This window comes from Sitophilus oryzae, unplaced genomic scaffold, assembly GCF_002938485.1.
Source record: "Sitophilus oryzae breed Bouriz unplaced genomic scaffold, Soryzae_2.0 scaffold_179_pilon_pilon, whole genome shotgun sequence".
Classification (NCBI taxonomy): Eukaryota; Metazoa; Arthropoda; class Insecta; order Coleoptera; family Curculionidae; genus Sitophilus; species Sitophilus oryzae.
The window spans coordinates 1,676,618-1,698,296 of NW_022146501.1; the positions used below are offsets into that span (position 1 = coordinate 1,676,618).

General features: G+C 37.2%; 2 protein-coding genes and 1 long non-coding RNA gene across 6 annotated transcripts in view; 2 read left to right on the forward strand and 1 right to left on the reverse strand.

Annotated features, from left to right (window-relative positions):
* Positions 1 to 21,679, forward strand: part of LOC115882669 (autophagy-related protein 16-1) — a 627,679-nt gene that overhangs the window by 56,361 nt on the left and 549,639 nt on the right. The gene's annotated exons all lie outside the window — the stretch shown is intronic.
* LOC115882668 overlaps positions 1 to 21,679 on the reverse strand; it is a 238,576-nt gene that overhangs the window by 25,784 nt on the left and 191,113 nt on the right. The window lies entirely within an intron of this gene.
* The window catches only part of LOC115882671, a 169,845-nt gene continuing 165,727 nt past the window's right edge, over positions 17,562 to 21,679 (forward strand). Inside the window, exon 1 of the long non-coding RNA XR_004050229.1 lies at positions 17,562 to 17,624. This is a non-coding gene — a long non-coding RNA (uncharacterized LOC115882671). The remainder of the gene's footprint in view (positions 17,625 to 21,679) is intronic.

Sequence of the window (21,679 nt, forward strand, 5' to 3'; positions counted from 1 at the left end):
CTACTTACATTCTAAATTTCTCGAGAACGGTTGCTCGTAGCGATTTTTACCAAGAGACATTCCCAAGTAGCATTTTTACGACTTGCGACCACATGTTTACTAAACACAACGTTGGATTAGTTACAAAAAATAGTTAGCTCCCTACCTTGGGTATTAAAATAAATTTAAACGTTTTTATAACGTTGTGCCGACGTTGGACTAGTACTACAGCAAAGTAGAAGCTCCTGCGACGTCGAATAAACGTTGTCTTGTAACCTTTTTTGCTTAAGTGATCTTTAGGTGATTCGGACAACGTAGTTACAACGTTGGACAATATAGAGTTTTCCGACGTCAGTTTCAGGACCTATTCCAACGTTATGCAAACGTCGTCTGTTTTACTAATTCCAACGTTGTTTAGATTTCCTTATTCTTACGTTGGTAGGACGTCGAGTCACTACCTTTTGCAACTGTATTGAACCATAACCTTAAATCTTAAATTTTCACTTCATTGTTCTGTTCAGTCAGACAGTTCAGTGCTGTTTTTGTTTTTATAAAAAAAACTTAATTAAAATGGGACATAAGAAAGGTACATATAAAACTAAATTTAAATATACATCGACATATATTACCGATAGTTTATCCACTCCCTCGTTTATTTAGATTATAGAGGGCGGCACAAGCTAGACTCTAGGATGACTAAATTAGGCAATCTTGCGACTAGTATACTACCTGTTAAGGCCGAACTGCGACTTTATTAGTTCAGTATGTGACTACTCGAACTACTCCATCTTAATCTCCAAAACAACAAAGTGAAAGCCGCCATGTTGTTAAATAAGAAAATGTTTCGTTCCTAAAATAGCAATTCCTGCTTTTTGAATACATTAACTTGAAATATTTGACCTTGAAAAACACGCGGAAACAATTTTTTCGACTGCGAATAAATTATTCTCATTTTACTAAAAAAAAAATTCAAGAAAATTTTTGAAACTTCTTTAATTTTAAGGCCCATTAGTATTTTTCAAAGTAGAAACAATACATTTATCAATAAAGTTGTTTGCGTTTAACTTTTTTGCCTTGGGTAACGAGTTACAGAGTCGGTTAAAGTGTTTCAATAATTATGATCTTCAAACATCCTCCACACTTAAATACTTTTGTTTTGTTTGCCTTCACTGCCATCTGACATATGTCTCTAACTAAATCATAAAAATAATATTTTTACTATAATTATCCCAACTTAGGATAAAACACGACTTAGACGCCATATTAGTTTTGTATTTCTGTGAATTAGGATTTTAAACAACGTTGGAGTTTGTACTAAATTACGCTTCTAGCTAACGTCGGTATCCAACGTCGTTTCGACCCAAAAATTATTCTCCAAACTAGTGCAGACTAGGGTTGGCACGAGGTTGTGCCGACGTTGCGCCCCGACGTTTGGTCGCGTGACACAACGTTGTCCCGACGTCCAAATGCTGCTTGGGTTTTTTACATAAAGAAATCACGGAAATGCATATTTTTTCACTCAGTAGTTTTATACAGGTACGGACGAAAAGTTATTACTCTTCAAAACAGTTAAAACACATGTAGTTGGCCCCCCTAAAAATAGGAGTCATATTCACATCAAAATCAAATTTCTCGTGTCAAGGATCTCCCAGACACCAATTTTATTTTTTGTCAATAATGACATGTATATATACATTCTAAATTTCTCGAGAACGGTTGCTCGTAGCGATTTTTACCAAGAGACATTCCCAAGTAGCATTTTCACGACTTGCGACCACATGTTTACTAAACACAACGTTGGATTAGTTACAAAAAATAGTTAGCTCCCTACCTTGGGTATTAAAATAAATTTAAACGTTTTTATAACGTTGTGCCGACGTTGGACTAGTACTATAGCAAAGTAGAAGCTTCTGCGACGTCGAATAAACGTTGTCTTGTAACCTTTTTTGCTTAAGTGATCTTTAGGTGATTCGGTCAACGTAGTTACAACGTTGGACAATATAGAGTTTTCCGACGTCAGTTTCAGGACCTATTCCAACGTTATGCAAACGTCGTCTGTTTTACTAATTCCAACGTTGTTTAGATTTCCTTATTCTTACGTTGGTAGGACGTCGAGTCGATATTTTTATCTGCAGAATATGCTTTCTTCGTTAAAGAATTCGTAAGTGGAAATCCCATTCATACATTTACATGTGTCTGGCTATAGTACATCTAAATGTGTTTGGTTTATATCTTGCTCTGCAAAACGAAGGTTTCCAGGATATATAAACGAGTTGCAAACGGAAAAATGCTAGGTTCCTACTTATTTATGAAAAAAGTTTTTTAACGAAGATCGTGTATGTCCAACCGCAAAGTTTTTAAAAGTGATGTGTCTTAGGGTGCACGAAGGTATAGTTTGGGTAGAATGCTAGAATGTGTGGAAGTTAGGGTAGAATTAAACATATAAGTGTGATCATCTACTTGATATAGAGAGTTCGTTGCTATGCCCATTGTTTCTTTATTTGTTGATATCCCTAGTTGAAATCCGCTTAAGTATAATTACTTATGACCATCTACGACTCGAACAGACAAAAACTCGAAAACGTGAAATTTCTTTCTTGCCTCGACATCAGGCTTAATCCTTCGCAGAACATTTCGCCAACAGTATACGCTAACACGAAAAAATCCGAATACTTCCGACACGATTACGACAATTACGCGCTATTACATAAGTTAAAAGTGACAAGTAGTGGCGAATACTGGGACGTGAAAAATGCGATAGAGGAACGTTGTTGGTGCGAGTGGCCGTCGTCCGTCGGTACGCGCCCAGTACCAAGGCCGCGGTTCAAGTACCCGTCCGTCAAAGAGAAAGTAAGATGGTGCGAGGCATTTTTTGCCACGGTTTAATAACTCCTCCGCCCAGGGGAGATTATCTGCCGATGCAAGCCTGCCGGGTTTACCAAGGGTCATTTCTTATGGAGAAGGTTTTGTTTACATGGATTTGTCATCACCTTTTGTGCTCTGTTGATGAACAGATTTTTGATTGGAACAATTAGATTAACATTTTGAGTAGCGTTTTTTTATCATTTCTCAGAGAGATAGCAGTCTGCACAGATGCTTCCGTAACTTCAGAATGCACAGGTATAAAATAATATGATGCCGAAGAAGGAATTAGACAGCCGACGATCTTTAAGGCTATCGAATGGCTGTAATGTTCTACAAGCCAAAGTTTACGCCATAAAGGAAGCGGCTAGTTGTATACGAGAGAAAATCGCTGATAGACCAATAGGAGATGATATACTCTGACAGCTTGGCCGCTTTAAGAAGCAATGTTGCAATCATGCAATCAGTTAGATCTAGATTAGATTAGATTCTTCGAGGTGACTTTCGGCCTGATCCACTGCGACCTTCTCAGATCTATTGTGGTCCTCTTCTGATCCTTAGATTACATTCTCCAGTCCGATCCTTTTCACAAAGTTTAGCAACTTGGAGACTGAACCCTCCATGTAGCTCCTTGGCAATGGCCTCTCATTGCCTATTACCGGGAACCGCACATTTGCCAGGCTGTCACACCGACATAAAATGTGTCCTGACGTTTCTTCTTCAGATTGGCAGAACCTACACATAGCTTCGTCTGTCAATCCCATTAGCTTTAGATGCCTATTTAGCTTACAATGCCCTGTTAGTAGACCTACTACAGCTTTGACTGTCTTTCTGTCCTTGCTTATCAAGTCTACAGTGAATTTTGGCGAATGTTCTACAATGAACCTTTTCGCCGGTCTCCGCCCTCGTGAGTTTCTCCACCATTCTAGAGATTTGTTGGCCACCCATCGTTCCGTGGCCATTCTCGTGACCGCCTTTGCAACGCCGCAGAAGGGTTCTGGGCCTATGAATGGCATTGATGAGCCTTGCTTGGCCCTTTCATCTGCCTTTTCGTTACCCTTGCGACCCTCATGCCCTGGCACCCAGGCCAACGTAACAGTGCTACGTTCGCCCAAAGTATTCAGAGCACGCACACAGTCCCACACTAGTCTAGAATTGACCTCCGCGGAGCCGAGTGCCTTTAGCGCCGCTTGGCTGTCTGTGAAGATGGCCACAGAACGATTTGTTCTTTGTTGCCTTATTATTTCTTCTACACAATAGTGGATTGTCGTTATTTCTGCCTGGAAAATTGTGACATCTTTAGATAGGCTTACGTGGAAGGATCTCCCTTGTTTCGGCCCTACTATCCCAGCTCCTAGGCCTTCTGACGTTTTCGAGCCGTCTGTATACCACGTTGCCTCAGCTTGAATGCGTACACCGTTACCCCAGTCTTCCCTTCCTGGTATGGTTATATTAAATTTGTTGTTGAAGCTATACCTAGTAGCTGTTGCATCAATTGGTAATCCCAATACTTTGTCTGCTTTTAGCTCTTCGATTAGCTTCTGGTTAGCAGCACTATGCGTTTGGCTTATGTGCTGCTGACCGTGAATTAACCTGTGCATGACAGATCTTGCTTCGCCTTGTATGAAAATATGTAGTGGTGGTAAGTTCAACAACACTTCCATCGCATTTGTAGGAGTGATTTTTATGGCCCCAGTTACACACAGGCACGCAAGCCTTTGTGTAGAACTTAACAGCCTTACCGCACCCACTTGCGATGTCTTTGTCCACCATGCCACCGACCCGTAGGTTATCATGGGTCTTACTACCCTTGTGTATAGCCATAGAGTCATTTTAGGGTTAAGTCCCCAGTTTTTTCCACACATTCTTCTGCACCTACCTAAAGAGTTGGCAGTCTTCTGTGTTGCCTTCGCTATGTAGTATTCCATGTAAGCCTTTGATCAAAAAATATCCCAAGATACTTTGTTTCTTTGGCAAATGAAATCTCCGTTTCTCCTAGCACTGGTGGTTTTAAGCCTTTTGGTGCTTTATTTTTTTTATAATTGACAATTTGTTTTTTTTTTGTAAAATTGACAATTGACAAATCAGTTAGATCTAAGGAGCACTGTCCTGGCTGCGTCAATGCGGAGCTACACTGTGCTGGGTACCAGGTCACAGCAGTGTGGTGGACATCAAGAAGTAGACAGACTCGCCAAAGAGGAGGCCAGGGGAGAGGCCGTGGCAGATGACCCACCACTTGCCATTTGTGATGATCAGCACTGAAGGAAGCTAATAATAAATAGGAACTACCATCAAGGCCAAGCAGCAATAGACGTGGCAACACCATGAGGACTGCGCTACAGCTCGAAGACTGTGGCCAGTAGTAGATAGCAAAAAGACAAAACAGCTACTGGATCACAGACAGAACCTAGTACGCATAATTGTAGGTGTCATCACTGGAAACTGCTCGTGAGATGGAAGATTTACAACGACGACTACTGCAGAGACTGCGGAGAGGAAGAAGAAACCATAGAGCACCTGCTGTGCCACTGTCCAGCACTGGAATACCGACGCTTTTAAACTTTAGGGCTAGGTTTTTTTGAGGGACTAGGGGAAGCAGCAGAAGCCAACATCAGCGACATCGGGAACTTTGCAAAGACCTGGAAGTGCTTGAACGCAAAGAAAAAATGAGAGGAAGGTTTAGTACAATAATGACAGGAGTATGGCAATCTAGCAATCTAGCTTTCTCAAAAAAATGCTTTATTACTGCAGAAGCGGTTGATAGGTATTATCGCGGTATATTTTGAATGTTTTAAGCAACTAAGTCGTTTGAGAAAAAATATCTACCACATTTCTTGTGTTTTATGTTATTCGTTGAATGTTCGAAAGAGGCAGAATTCCGAATACAACATTGTATTCTCTCATATATATCCAACTGTCGAGAAATAACAATATCGACCGGTCACACATTTCAACCAGCCGTCCGCACTGACCAATAACAAACGAATTGTGCACCACTTATTTGACCGGTTTACGAGCACCCAGCCAACTTTGTTGTTTCTGCGAAAGCCGCAACAATGATCGATTCTGGAAAATGGATTGTTTTTGAAGCAAAGTCGCTTGAAGTCTGAAGAATGACTATTCCCTTACGAACGGTTTTCCGTTCTATACAGGGTGAGTTTCCTACGATGTTCTCTATGGGTATCTCGGAAACTACTGGAGATAGAGACTCGGTTAAATGGGGAAAGAATTGCAGTTTTGTGGGGTCATAAATATGCGCCTTTCAGATTTTTGAAAAAGTTCATGGCTTACTAGATATTTAAAAAAAACAAATTTCGGCTATTTTAAAAATTGTCACTAATTCCATTATAAAAGTTGTAGTTGGCTATAACTCAGTAATTTTTCGAAGAGAACATATTATAGCTTATATCGCTAAAAAGCATAAAAATGGCGCTTTTTATGAAGTCATGGCCAACTATGGTTTCCATTTAAAAAAACATATGTTTGTGTCATATGTCAAAAATGACAGGCTTTAGAAAAAAACGGAGGAAACAATCTCATTAAGGATGTGATTATCTACAACTTTTATCTGAAAACTTTTTGTCTAAAATAGCTTATAATGGAATTAGTGACAATTTTCAAAATAGCCGAAATTTGTTTTTTTCGAAATATCTAGTAAGCCATGAACTTTTTCAAAAATCTGAAAGGCGCATATTTATGACCCCACAAAACTGCAATTCTTTCCCCATTTAACCGACTCTCTATCTCCAGTCCTTTTCCGTGATTCTCATAGAGAACATCGTAGGAAACTCACCCTGTATATATAATTGATAATATTTTGATTTTTTTCACTTTTCAAAGCTTTCAAATATACGAACTATTGAATTGAAAAAAATTATTCTCCAGATAGATTTTTTAGGAAATTTTATGTTCCACAAGAATCCGCGAAGTAAATTTTTTTATCGTAAACCGTTTCAAAGTTATGGTACTTTTCATGGAAAAATATTTTTTTACGTGTTATTTAAATGGAGAACATTGAATGTTCACCTACACCTTTTAAAACTGAGCCTAAAGCCTAAAAATCCTGCCTTCCGGGGATATTTTTTTCTCGGTTAGTAGGTTCATTTAAACCCATAAATTCTATAGGTTGTTTTTTTTTGGCTCACCCTAGTGTTATATAATGCAAAAATACACATTTCTTTTGTTTGCATCGAAATCGATAGTTTCCTTGGTTCGTACTTAAGCTTTCAATCCGGAGAAATGACCATCGGCGATGGACGGAACGGCATAGAGAAAAACAACGACAACGAGCAGCGATCTGCAGCTACGGAGCATGCAGAGGAAAAAAGGGCAGAGCACAGCACAAACGAATCGGTGCTGCGTGCGGAGCGCGAAACGGAAAGTGCCGCCCGGCCTAATAACTATAATAAGGTAAATCACTCTCTCGGCGCAGAGCAGAGCGACGCCCCCGCCGCCCCCCGCGCGCTTCCGGGCTGCCGCGAGCGACAAAAATTCGCGGCGGACGATTATCCGCACGCCGGCCGCCCCATGTGCCTCCGCCGTATAGGAGATCGATATTTAATTGAGGAATTAGACGGAGATGGGCGATTTTATGGGGTCGGGATAGATTGAAAACGTGTTATTGTTAAGGTCTTGTTTTGTTTGCGAGCCCGAGTCTCGTGATAAACTATTTATCGAAAGTGAAAAATCGAAATTCTCTCAGATTCCTCCGTTGCCTTAAGATATACAGTGAAACTTCATGTCCCTACGCGTATACAACTCGAAGTTCCTACATATTTTTTTCTCTGTAAGTTTCTATATCTTTAGTGATGAGAAGAAAAGTAAACGATCTAACTAGAAAAGGAGCGAACACTCCACTAACTCAACTAACCACGTTGTCTTCTAGCAAGCCAATAGAATGTGGAGTACCTCAAGGCTCAGTACTAGGCCCTATTTTGTTTCTTCTTTTTGTTAACGACATTGCTAACATAAACATCAGTGGTAAAATATGTCTTTTTGCGGACGGCACTAGCTTCGCTTGGAGCAACAAGGACGTCACGGCCTTCATAGGATTATATCAAATGACTTAATCACGATTAAATCTTGGTGTGAATCGAACCTCCTGAGTCTCAACATTTCTAAAACTAAAGCTTTGTCGTATAAAAATTCGCTGCAGCCTTTTGTACTTAACAACACCACCATTGACGTCGTAAAATCTGTAAAATTTTTAGGGCTTGTTGTAGACAATTCTCTAAAATGGGACATTCATATCGACGCTTTGTCGAAAAAGTTAAGCTCTGCCTGTTTTGCATTAAGATCTGTTTCTAAGGAGCTGAACTTGTCAGTGGCTAGAACTGTTTATTATGCACTTTTTGAGTCGCACCTCAGATATGCCCTTCCATTCTGGGGTACGTGTTGTGCGACTCAATTTGACCGCATTTTCAAGCTCCAGAAGAGAGCTGTTCGATATTCACTGGGACTAAACAGCAGAACTCACAGCCAGGACTTTTTTAAAAAATTAAAAATATTAACTCTTCCTTCCTTATTTATATTTGACTCAGTTTGCCTAATACGTAAGCATGTATCAGCTTCTCAAGAAAGGCCATCTCACACTTATCCACTCAGGAACGCGGAGCAAGATCTTTACCTACCCCACGCTCAGAGTTAGTTAAAAGTTCAATATTATACAACTCGAAAAAAATGCACAATCACCTGCCATTTGAAATAAAATCTATAACATTATTTTCTTCATTTCGCAAAGCATTGAAATCTTATTTACTAGACAAGGCTTTCTACGCCGTAAATGACTTATATTTTGATGATCGAATTTGATCTTATAAACACTGGTCTAATATTTGCCATTACTATATTTACTATAAACTTAGTAAATATTTTTGAATCTTATTTTATTATTTTACAATCTAATTTTTTTTATTTAACAATCTAATAATTATTGTGTTCTTTGTTCATTACGTTTATTTTAATTAATAGTAGTGAATGTCTCTCTGTGGTGCACCTCATAAAGGAAACATTTTAATGATTTAATAACAACCCGTGCAACTGGAAGAGCAAGATCTAGACACGCAGAGCCGAACAAAAAGTGTACAAATACTCTATTAGAAGCTACTTGCTAATTAATACTTTTAGCCAGGTAGAATCAATTGAGTTACTATTAATATAGGGAAATTTAAAATACGTGTCAGAATAGTGTTATGATTTTCATAGGCAAGCATTGTAGTGTTACAAATTTAAAGTACATGAAAATTTGTGTAGGATGTATGTAGTTTTTTTTATTTATAATAGGACAGGATATAATCTAAATGAGATGCTAAATTACTCTTAACGTAAGATTTAGAAGCGCCTCATGAACATTCTGGAAATTAAAAGACGGGGTTTTCTACAATGATAATTTAAGCACTAAAAACGAAACTTTCAGTGTACCGAGCAATAATAATCCTCACCATGTTATATGTACGCGAAATCTGGATGCCGTACCGACGGCACACGAACCCATTAAACAAGTTGCAACAGAGACACCTTAGATAAGTGTTAAGGATCAAATGGTACAACCACATCTCAAACGTATTGGTCCTTAGTAAATACCCATTTTATCCGATAGTCAAGCAGCATTAAACGGGATCAACTCAGTAACCATCAATTCGAAGTTGGTCAAAGAATGCCTAGTTCCTTAGAACTTACGATCGGGAAAAATCAAAGATTTTCCTTGACTATTTAAGTAAAAACAATCTTTGGTTTGTCACGGTGTTTCTAACAGGACACTGTCTCCTCAACGAACACCTCAGTAGACTGAAGCTGAGAAACGGTGAATGCAAATTCTGTGGGGAAAATTGGGAAACATAAGAAAACCTTATCACTGAGTGCGCCGAGACGACGACCGTTCGTGCCATGAACTTTGGTACGGTTCACGTCGAGGATGGAGAGCTGACCTCTGGAGCCGTCTCAGATACTGGCTTTTGTTAAAGCCCTGAGACTGTATGATAAGTTGTTCGTTATAGCTCATCATACGCACACCGGAAAAATCTAGGGATATCATTTTATTAAAGTTAAAAATAAATGTTTTGAATAAACAACCACATATTTGTAGGCCGATTCTTTCTACTTCGATTGAAACGAAGTAGTCACACTAGTTATTTCTAAATTTGGGACATTTGCAGAAGTGTTTGTGCATTTTTTGTCAAATGTATAAAAAGCACCTAGCATCAATTGTTCGAATTTAACCTGTACTGGCTATGTTTTTATGATAACTGGCCAGAATTCATTCAAATAACTCTGTTTAGTATTAAACGACATTATGGAGCGTAGATACCTTAACAGAGACGAAATGCTGAGGGTCATGGGTATGCTCGAAGCTGGAATGCGCCAAATCGACGTAGCTAGAGCATTAAATACAACGCAAAGTGTAATATGGCGATTAAGTGCATGCACGCTACCGTGAAAGTGGTGATGTTGCTGAAAGGCACACAGGGCGACGTCGCATTACTACCTCTCAGCAAGATAATTTTTTACAATTAAATGTTCGACGCCGACCGCCTCTTACAGCACCAGAGCTTAATTTAATTCTCCAGGAAACACATAATGTAACCGTTAGTCCTGACACTGTTCGCAATAGATTAAGAGAGGTCAACTTAAGAAGCAGACGCCCCTGGAGAGCTCAACCCTTAACGAGAGGAAATCGAGAGGTACGATATTTGTGGGCTCAAGATCATGTTCAGTGGTCGAATGAACAATGGGCCAATGTTCTCTTCACGGATGAAGAGGAAGAAAGCTTAGGGTATGGAGAGAACCGGGAAATCTTATTCGGTTGAATCATGTTCAGGAAGTGCACCCTTATCAAGGTGGAACAGTTATGGTCTGGGGAGGAGTCCAGTTAGGCCGAAAAACCGATCTCGTTTTTCTTGAAAGGTTTCTAACAGGAACCACATATCGTGATTTAATTCTTGAGTCTGTCTTGTTACCATATGCCAATGATTTTGGGAGAAACTTCATTCTCATGTATGACAATGCACGGCCTCATACAGCCAGAGTGGTAAGTGAGTTTATCAATGCTCATCAATTAAACATCTTACCCTGGCCGACACAATCTCCTGACCTCAACCCCATCGAGCACGTATGGGACGCGGTCCAAACAAGAATTTTGAGAATGGGTATGCCTCGTGAAACTCGTAGGGATCTGGTTCGGGCCGTGAATGCAGCGTGGCAGGCTGTACCTCAAGAAGAGATCGACAACCTGATCAGGAGCATGGAGAGCCGATGTAGGGCTGTAATGAACAGTAGAGGAGGCCATACCCTTTATTAAGTAAAAATGGTTTTATATTTTTTTTAATTCACAGTTTAGAATAAAAAAAAGGTGTGTATTTTTTTGAGTTCAATAAAATCAAGGTAAAAAAAAATTTGAAAAATGCTGTAAATTTCGCATTTTTATTTCCAATACGTCCTGTAAACTATTTGTTTATTTTAATTTTATTATATCAGAAATGCAAATAATAAAATTACTGACGATGGCTGGATAAAATTGTAATATCCCTATACTTCTGATGCGTGTCAAATACTCGTCAGCGAGTAATGTAGAGAAAAACGTATATTTTACGAGTTTTGTTTTCAAAAATATTTTAGTACCTATAACAAAATGTATAAGCTTTGCCTTTTATATCCATTCTCGCCCTTAAAAACACCGTCGCTAATTGCTAATATATAAACTGGTCGTAATATATCACTTGGGACCGACAATAACGTTGTTCCAAAGGCATTCGCCTTTTTTGCCACCGGTTTCTTCACAAACGCTGCGCGGCGCGTTGCCTATCCTTTCTTTTTGCTTCCCGCAAACTCGATTTTCCGCAACACAAATTGCGTTTTTCTTTGCCGCCGCTTTTCATTGCAATTTGTACGGGGCGGGAAATTAAAAAACCGTTAAGATAATGTAATGGCGATTAGGCGTCGCTCGGTTCAAGTAGCATCAGGCTGTTTTTGTCAGAGCCGGCTCGATTAAGTCGTTGAGCGCGGAAATTTACGATCAATAAAATTTCGGTCGCTAATTGAAATGATAGATGAAAATAAATTTCACTTTGCCACTTTTTCTCCGGATTTATACGAACGTGTTCCGGCTTTTAAGGTGGACCGGGTGGTCCGGTCGGAATTAAAAAAAAATGTATGTGAAATCTAACAGTAAAATCAAGTTATACAGGGTGGTCCGAACTCCGAACTGTATTCCGGAAACTTCGGCAGCATATTTTACAGATAAAAATAAGTAAAAAAGTTCATATAAATGTATGTCCTAAAATGCTTAGTTTCGAAGATACAGGGTGTAGTCAGATTCGTTAGAATTTTCAATTGAAATTATCAAATATATATAAAATATAAAATCCTTAAATGACTGACTCACTGATTAATCACGATCCTGCTCAAACCACTCAACGTAAGAACCTCAATTTTGGCATACAGGTTGATTCTAGGGTGTAGAGGTTCGATATGAAGGGATTTTTCGAAATTCCAGTTCCAAGGGGGTGAAACTACCCCTCAAATATTACAATATTTTTTATTTAAAAAACGGTCAAGTTTCCGAAAAAACGCTTAAACACGTATATTTTATTTAGTTTTTTTTACATATTTTAAGATTTTTTAAAAATGTATACAGGGTGTTTCGAAAAAGCTGGTCATTGTCAAAAACAGATTGACTTTAGGGTGTAGAGGTTCGATAAGAAGGGATTTTTCGAAACTCAAATTCTAAGGGGGTGAAACCACCCCTCAAATATTAGATTATTTTTTATTTAAAAACCGGTGAGTTTTTCGGAAAAACTCTTAAACACGTATATTTTATTTTGTTGTTTTACATATTTTAAGATTTTTTAAGAAATTATACAGGGTGTTTCATAAAATATGACCATTTAATCACGATTCTACTTAAACTGCTTGACGCTTAAAGCTGATTTTTGGCAAACGGACTGACTGTGGGATGTAGAGTGTAGAGGTTCGATAGGGAGGGGTTTCTCGAATCTCAAATTCCAAGAGGGCGAAAAAGCCCCTCAAATATTACAATATTTGTTATTTAAAAAACGGTTAGTCTTTCGGGAAAACGCTTGGACACCCATAATTTATTTTGTTTTTTTTATATATTTTGAAATTTTCAAAAAATCATACAGGATGTTCCAAAAAGTTGGGTAATTGATTAACCACGATTCTGCTTAAACTGCTTGACGTAAAAAGCTTTGCTACCAAACCAAACCAAACGGATTTTTCGAAAGTCAAATTCCAACGAGATGAAACTCCCCCCCAATATTACCAAGTTATATAATAATATCGCCATATTGTTTTTTCTCATGCTGACATAAATGTGAGAAAATTTTATCCAGTTTGTATGATAATGGAAATTCTTGCTTTGCTTTGATCACCATTACAAATGATTAATTCGACGCGAACGAAGTCGCGGGTACACGCTAGTATTTTATAAAAACAAACATTCGAGAAAAGATGCACGATGATGATAAAGTTATTTAAATTCCTTACTAGAAAATCTTTATAGAAAATTAAGACAAAAACAATCTATAATAATAAAAAATACATATTCTATTTATTATATCAGCGAATACAATAGTGTATCTAGAGCCTGCAAGCTCCACTCGGAACACTTGTGATACATATCGACAAAGCATGTAGATCAAAATTGTTAGCTCTCAATGCATGGAGTGATCTTGATTCGTTAGAACATTTTTGTCACTGCACAAACAACCCCGATGCATATCTCTTCTCTCTAAACAGTCTAACCAATCATAATCGTGACTAACAATTTTATCAAATAAAGTATTTTTTATGATCCGGAATGCCATATCGAACTCGATCAGTAGCATCTTCTAACGACTTGAAATTGATTGGTCATTCGTATCATCTTGCACATTTGAGAAAGAGAGACTAGATGACAGAGAGACGAAGATAGGGATAGGTTTTAATGAGAGACAAGGTTGTATAGACGGCCTATAGCAAGGCCGAAGTCAAACTTGCGGAACGAATTGAATATTAGAAAGATATAAGGATAGAGAAGTGCATACAGGGTGATACAGGTGTTTATCAAAGCATAGATTTTGAGTATTTGTCTTAATGCCACAGTTTAAAGTATATTTAAGGAAATATCATTATTGAATTGATTGAATCAGCAAACTGAATTTAGCAAATCTAGTAGACAGGAAATACATTCTAATAAGTAGCACGATTCTGGAAATAGTAGAATATATATACAGGGCGACTTTTAAACAAGTGCAAATATTTTTAGAGGTAGTATATTTCGACCCCAGAAACATGAAGTTTTTTTCGAGAAAAATTGGAATTTTTTGAAAATTTTTTGGATTTTTTTTTAATTTTTAGTTAAAAAAAATTTTCATAGTATGGCAACATACATAGGTAGTAGATTAAATTTAGAAGAAAGAAAACTCAGAGAAAAACCAAAGATCCAGTGGTTCTCAAAATTTAAGCTAAAAATCAACCTTTTGAAATTTTCAAAGTAAAATATCTCCGCTATTTTGGACTTTGAACAACGGTAAAGAGAAAATATGTTTCTTTTATGGAGATCTCCCAACCTTGAAAATATTTGCACTTATTTGCACCTTATACAGGGTGTCCCAGAAATATGTGCAGGTATTTTAACTGTTCGACCTCAGAAATTCGCCCAGGATGTTTTTTGCAAAAAATATGTTAAAAACTTTATATTTTCCTTGACACTTTTCGGGAAATATTGAAAAACTTTTGAGTGCCGCTTGTTCAGTTTCCGGAAATTTGTTTATAGTGCTCCGAGAGAATGCAATGTTGCCACCTATTTTATGATTATAAGATACTAGCGTGATGATAAATCAAAGCAATAATTTCCATTAACATACAAACTGGATAAAATTTTCTCACATTTATGTCAGCATGAGAAAAACAATATGACGATATTATTATATAACTTGGTAATATTTGAGGGGTAGTTTCATCTCGTTGGAACTTGACTTTCGAAAAATCCGTTTGCCAAAAATAAGCTTTTTACGTCAAGCAGTTTAAGCAGAATCGTGGTTAATCAATTACCTAACTTTTTGGAACACACTGTATGATTTTTAAAAAATTTCAGAATATGTAAAAAAACAAAATAAATTATGCGTGTCCAAGCGTTTTCCCGAATGACTAACCGTTTTTTAAATAACAAATATTGTAATATTTGAGGGGCGTTTTTACCCTCTTGGAATTTGAAATTTGAGAAACCCCTCCTTATCGAACCTCTACACCCCACAGTCAATCCGTTTGCCAAAAATCAGCTTTAAATGTCAAGCAGTTTAGGCAGAATCGCGATTACTCAATGGTCATATTTGATGAAACACCCTGTATAAATTTTTAAAAAATCTTAAAATATGTAAAACAACAAAATAAAATATACGAGTTTAAGTGTTTTTCCGAAAAACTCACCGGTTTTTAAATAAAAAATATTCTAATATTTGAGGGGTGGTTTCACCCCCTTAGAATTCGAGTTTCGAAAAATCCCTTCTTATCGAACCTCTACACCCTAAATTCAATCCGTTTTCCAAAAATGAGCTTTTTACGTCAAGCGCTTTAAGCAGGATCGTGGTTAATCAATGACCAATGAAGATTTTTCGAAACACCCTGTATACATTTTTAAAAAATCTTAAAATATGTAAAAATAAAATATACGTGTTTAAGCTTTTTTGGGGAAACCTAACCGTTTTTTAAATAAAAAATATTGTAATATTTGAGGGGTGGTTTTACCCTCTTGGAATTGGAATTTCGAAAAATCTCTTCTTATCGAACCTCTACACCCTAGAATCAACCTGTATGCCAAAATTGAGCTTCTTACGTTGAGTGGTTTGAGCAGGATCGTGATTAATCAGTATGTCAGTCACTTAAGGATTTTATATATTAGTAAAGATAAGTTCACATTTTTAATTTTTTTTTAAAAGCTGAGCTTCTGGTAATTGCTTGGTACTTGTGGCTGATCATCGGTTGCTCCCGGCGCGCGGCGGCTCTCAAAATATTGCCATTTTGTTTTAAATTTTCAAAAGTTAAATAACTCGGTTATTATCAATTTTTTTTTAAAATGGTAATGAGAAAATATGTTTCTCTTGACCAGATCTACCACCCGTTAGAGCCGATCTAGCACCGATCTAGCACCTATTTCTAGGACACCATGTATATCCAAGCATAACGAATTGAAAATAGATATAAAGGGACATCCTGTATAATCTGTTCGTTTTCATTCTGGATTTTGACGTTGGTTTGACGTTTGGGCGGCTCGAAGGACCAACAATAGAACTAATTATCTAGGCGGACGTTTGGAACGAGAAAAAAATGCCGTCGGATGGCTCTTTGTTTCGGAAGCACCGAGTTATCCGTCGGCTTTATCTATCGATCCGATCTTCAGATCAATCGATCGACCGGTTTTGTTTTCACGCCTAATGCACTCATACACACAGACGCGCATACTTTATGCATACATATAAATTAGACTGAGGTGTTTACGTTCGCTATATGTGTATAAGTAGTACTTTTTATTTAAGGTAGTCGGTACGGAGAGCCTGCTTGGCCTGTGATCAGATTGATTTAAGCGATAAGCAACTAATACTTTGTGTTTCTTTCCGTTTTTTTTTTCATTTTTTTGTATTAAATATAGTAAAAGTTGAATAGACGAAATAGATATGTGTGATTTGCTAAACGGCGAGTGCTTTTGATAGATATGATGGCCTGGAATTTGCAATAATTCCCGGCCAATAACGTCAATATATAATAACGATAATTTCTCTGCAGCTTATCAATATTGTAATGTATTGGATTTTTACGTTAATGGCTGGATACAGGAAAAACATTGTCTAACCTAAGTGAGCAACTACAATATTGACCCGTCTTTACTATTAAGAGTCTATTACCCTTGTTTATATCTGTACTGTTCGGATCGCTATCAGTGGTCGGGTGTAAAGGGGGTGTGTGGCCGAAGGAAATATATATTATATTTCAGAAATCTGCCTAAAGCTTGTTTCATGTAGACGCGATTCGCCAAAAAATATTCGTAAAATGTGGACCTATTTCCTACAGTCGCGAATTTTTAGGGACATTTCATTTTTGCTCCACTGAAAGTTACCAAAAAAAATCATAACCTGAGATAACTTAATTTGTTTTATACATATTTATTCGTGTTTACGATCTTTATTTTATATTTTATAGCATACAATATGAGTTTAAATTTGTTTAATAATTATGAATATCGATTACGATTGTGGGATTGGAATAGAATAAGGTGCAAAATTGCCATTTACTTATTGTTAAAAGGTAGAAGAGAACGGGTTTATAGCACAGATTTATAGGTCATTTATGGGTCATTTGGGACATGTGAAATATTTAAATTTCGTAAGCAACAAGGTGCTTATCGCAATTTAATTGAATAAATAAGGACAAAAGATGAGAAAAAATTTAGGAATTTTCACAGATTGTCTGTACAGGAGTTTGATAACTTGGTTAAAAAATTGTCACCATATATATCAAAAAGATATTATGCACGAGAACCCATTTCTTTCTTGAAACGTTACTTTGTGGCAGCGTCGTCAAAATAATCGATAACCGGATCACACCATTCTGCGCAAACGCGACCCTTAAAATCGCGCGAATATCAGCAAAAAATTGAAAACACTTTAACTTTCCCGCCCTCAAATTTTAAATCTTGCTAATCGCCAAAATCCTAAAATTTTTGACAGCGCCGCCATGGTCAGTAAAATTGGACCAATGAGAGCAGTTTCGCAAAATCGCGATTCGCGATTCGCGTCTACATGAACAAGGCTTAAGGCTTAGCCCGAGCCTGTCGTGTTAAGCCACACGCAAAATGCCAAACACACGTCCTTTGATTAAGGCTTGATTAAGGTTTACAGAGCTTCAGAATTTGCCATAAAATAGTGAGCAATTTGTTACAAAACCATATAAATTATATATCATTGTAATCACAAAACTTCAATCTATTTCCGTATTGTAACGGAATTTTAAATTATGTCTTTATTTTCGAGAAAATGTAGTCCAAACATAAGGAATATTTTGTTGATGTTTGACCACCAAAATCTTAAAAACAAAGAAGTTGTCTAAAAATGTGCTACAATACGGATATAGTATAATCCTTTTTCTTTAATTTCCTTCTTCATTTGTGTAAAAATACCTAGCCAGTTTTACATAAAACGTCAAATGCCGAAAGCTTATATTTCGTCAGTTTTTCGGACTAATGAAATTTATTCTTAAACACTTTAATTACATTAAGAATGTTGATGATGGCTTTGCCACCTCCGTACCGTTTTCTTATTACTCTGAAGCACGGATGGCCATTCATCTTCGGCCAAAGAGGCCTGAGGTCACTCTGCTTCTCTCGCAGATTTAATTAACACGTCACAACAAAAGGCCGGCGCTAATTCACGCCGTTTGCACGTGCATTAGTCAAAAACGATATTACAGCCGCGCGGCACGGTTTAAGACCTCTAAAGGCCTGTTTACACTTTGCTTTCGTACATTGCGTACTTTCGTACAAGGTGACTTACAGTAGTCCAAGACCAGAAAAAGAGAAATTCATATAATATTACGATATTTAATTATTGTACTTATTATAAGACTCTAATTATTTAAAAGAAAATGTAAATAATGTCTATACCTTTGTGGAGGGTTTGGAGGATTTGTATGTATGTATTACAGGATGTGTAAATAACTCTGTTTAGTATTAAACGACATTATGGAGCCTAGACATCTTAACAGAGACTAAATGCTAAGGGCCGTGGGTATGCTCGAAGCTGGAATGCGCCAAATCGACGTAGCTAGAGCATTAAATACAACGCAAAGTGTAATATCGCGATTAAGTGCACGCTACCGTGAAAGTGGTGATGTTGCTGAAAGGCACACTGGGCGACATCGCATTACTACCCCTCAGCAAGATCATTTTTTACAATTAAATGCTCGACGCCGACCGACTCTTACAGCACTAGAACTTAGTTTAATTCTCCAACAAACACAAATGTAACCGTTAGTCCTGACACTGTTCGCAATAGATTAACGATATTTGTGGGCTCAAGATCATGTTCAGTGGTCGAATGAACAATGAGCCAATGTTCTCTTCACAGATGAGTCACGCTTTGGAATTCATCCGGATTCGAGAAGGATTAGGGTATGGAGAGAACCGGGAAATCTTATTCGGTTGGATCATGTTCAGGAAGTGCACCCTTATCAAGGTAGAACAGTTATGGTGTGGGGAGAAGTCCAGTTAGGCCGAAAAACCGATCTCGTTTTTCTTGAAAGGTTTCTAACAGGAATCACATATCGTGATTTAATTCTTGAGCCTGTCGTGTTACCATATGCCAATGATTTTGGGAGAAACTTCATTCTCATGCATGACAATGCACGGCCTCATACAGCCAGAGTGGAAAGTGAGTTTATCAATGCTCATCAATTAAAGATCTTACCCTGGCCGGCACAATCTCCTGACCTCAACCCCATCGAGCACGTATGGGACGCGGTCCAAAGAAGAATTTTGAGAATGGGTATGCCTCGTGAAACTCGTAGGGATCTGGTTCGGGCCGTGAATGCAGCGTGGCAGGCTGTACCTCAAGAAGAGATCGACAACCTGATCAGGAGCATGGAGAGACGATGTAGGGCTGTAACGAACAGTAGAGGAGGTCATACCCGTTATTAAGTAAAAATGGTTTTATCTTTTTTTTTAATTCACAGTTTAGAATAAAAAAAAATGTGTGTATTTTTTTGAGTTTGTAATAATAAAAATCAAGGTAAATTTGAAAAATTCGGTAAATTTTGCATTTTTATTTCCAATACGTCCTGTAAACTATTTGTTTATTTTAATTTTATTATATCAGAAATGCAAATAATAAAATTACCGACGATGGCTGGATAAAATTGTAATATCCGATTTTTCGGGTGTGTGTATATTTGTAATTAATTTATTTTTATTTCCTAAAATATTTTGATTAAAAGAAAATATGCAAAAATGGGCAACGCTGTGCCGGTCAAACTTAGTGACGTGACTAAAAGTTTATTTGGTATGATCTATAGCAAGTGTAGTTCAAATAAAATATATATCTAATAAATCACTATTGCTAAATGTTACAGACCCGTGATTGTATCGAACACGATTAGTGTAGCTGGGCCTTAAGTCGTTGTAGCTCTATAAAGCTCGTGCTTTCATTGTACGCTCGAATGGATTTGAGTAACGCCCGTGGCCATTCATAATGGATGATATTTGTTAGGAAATCGCAATAAGTCAAGCGATTATAAATATGTCTTCTCGGAATTCAATAATAGTATCCTCGTAAATCGCATAGATTGAATTCTCGCTTTGTTTAGTGCTTTGTTGAGCATGCTTGCTTGGCATAACAGTTCAAGTATAGATGACTCTTTGGAATCATTAGTAGTGTAAAATTTCCATTGAGGATTTTCCTTGATTTAAGTATGAACAACGTTTATTCTATTTATGATATCTTGCTCTGTGCCTCAGTTGGCTGAGCTTATACTACCTAAGTAAGTAAAATTATTTACCTCCTCTATATCTTCCTTTGCGTCCTTAAATTTCGCTTCAAAATTAGCATGAATAAATTTAGCGCCTTCACAGTAACTTTATAGACTACAAGATAGCATTTAGCGTGGCCATTTTTATATCGGATGAATAAGACGGCGGTAGCGGAACTCAGTGGCCGAGAAAGGACTACAAAGGGAGCCGCAACAGTTTATCGAGTGTGGTTTTACACCTCCGCAACGTTATTTAGGAGCTCTTACATTAGAGACTAGATTATAATTCTTTCTCTCACGGCAATCGACTTTATATGCTGCGGAAGGTAAAATGGCCGGCGGTTATTAGAACCAAGTTTGTTTACCGCTTGTCCTAACAATCACAGACAGCCAAAGAGTACATTTAACCAAAGATAAATAAGGAGAGACTTTTAGAAATATAGATTTATCATATTATACCACAATAAAGCTCGTGAGTTGATTATATTTTATTGAAGTCCTATTTCTTTATTTTCAGGTGAGTAAGCAGTTAAATTGTTGTAATCGAAGATTTGAGATATACTTGGTAAGTTAGCGCGGTAGCGTTTTTTTACAAGAGACAAAAAATGTAGTAAATTCTACAATGACCATTTTACGAAAAAAAAATCGGTCGTCGGTTGAGTTGGAAAATATTTATACTAAAATTTATGCAAGGGTGGGGTAGTTTTCACCCTTCCCGTACGTTTTCTTGATTTTTGTAAAAGTCAAATGTTAAAGAACATAGCAAAAAATACACACCCAAAATTTCATTCAAATCTGAATAACGATTCTTAAAATATCTAAAAAAATGTGTTTATTTTTTTAAAGTATGATGCCCTCTAACCAATGAACTTATTTTTATTCCAAAAATACGTAGTAGTTCCATGTCCACACCCTGTATAATCATAGTATACATACCGTGCTGGCAACTCTTACTTTTGGGTCGTTTCGTTATCTACATGTGTGGAAGTAAATCGCATAGGGATCTTATTAAGTCGGAGTGAGAGAAATGCGACGGTGCGCTGTTGCGGCGTTGCCACATTTCTCCGGTAAGCCTTTCCCTATCAAGTAAAGTAAAATCACGATCGTAAACCGCTTATTTTTAAAAGACTTTTTTTTCGAAAAGATAACTAGATAAAATCATTAGATATGTTTCTGAGCATTTGAAATGGAATTATAAGGACATCATTAGGATGTCTATACATATTTTTTATAACGAGAAAACGTCAGTAATCGCGATAATTTAAAAAGTCAACTTTTTAACATAGATATAACACGCAATAACTCAAGAACCACTTTAAATATTGATACT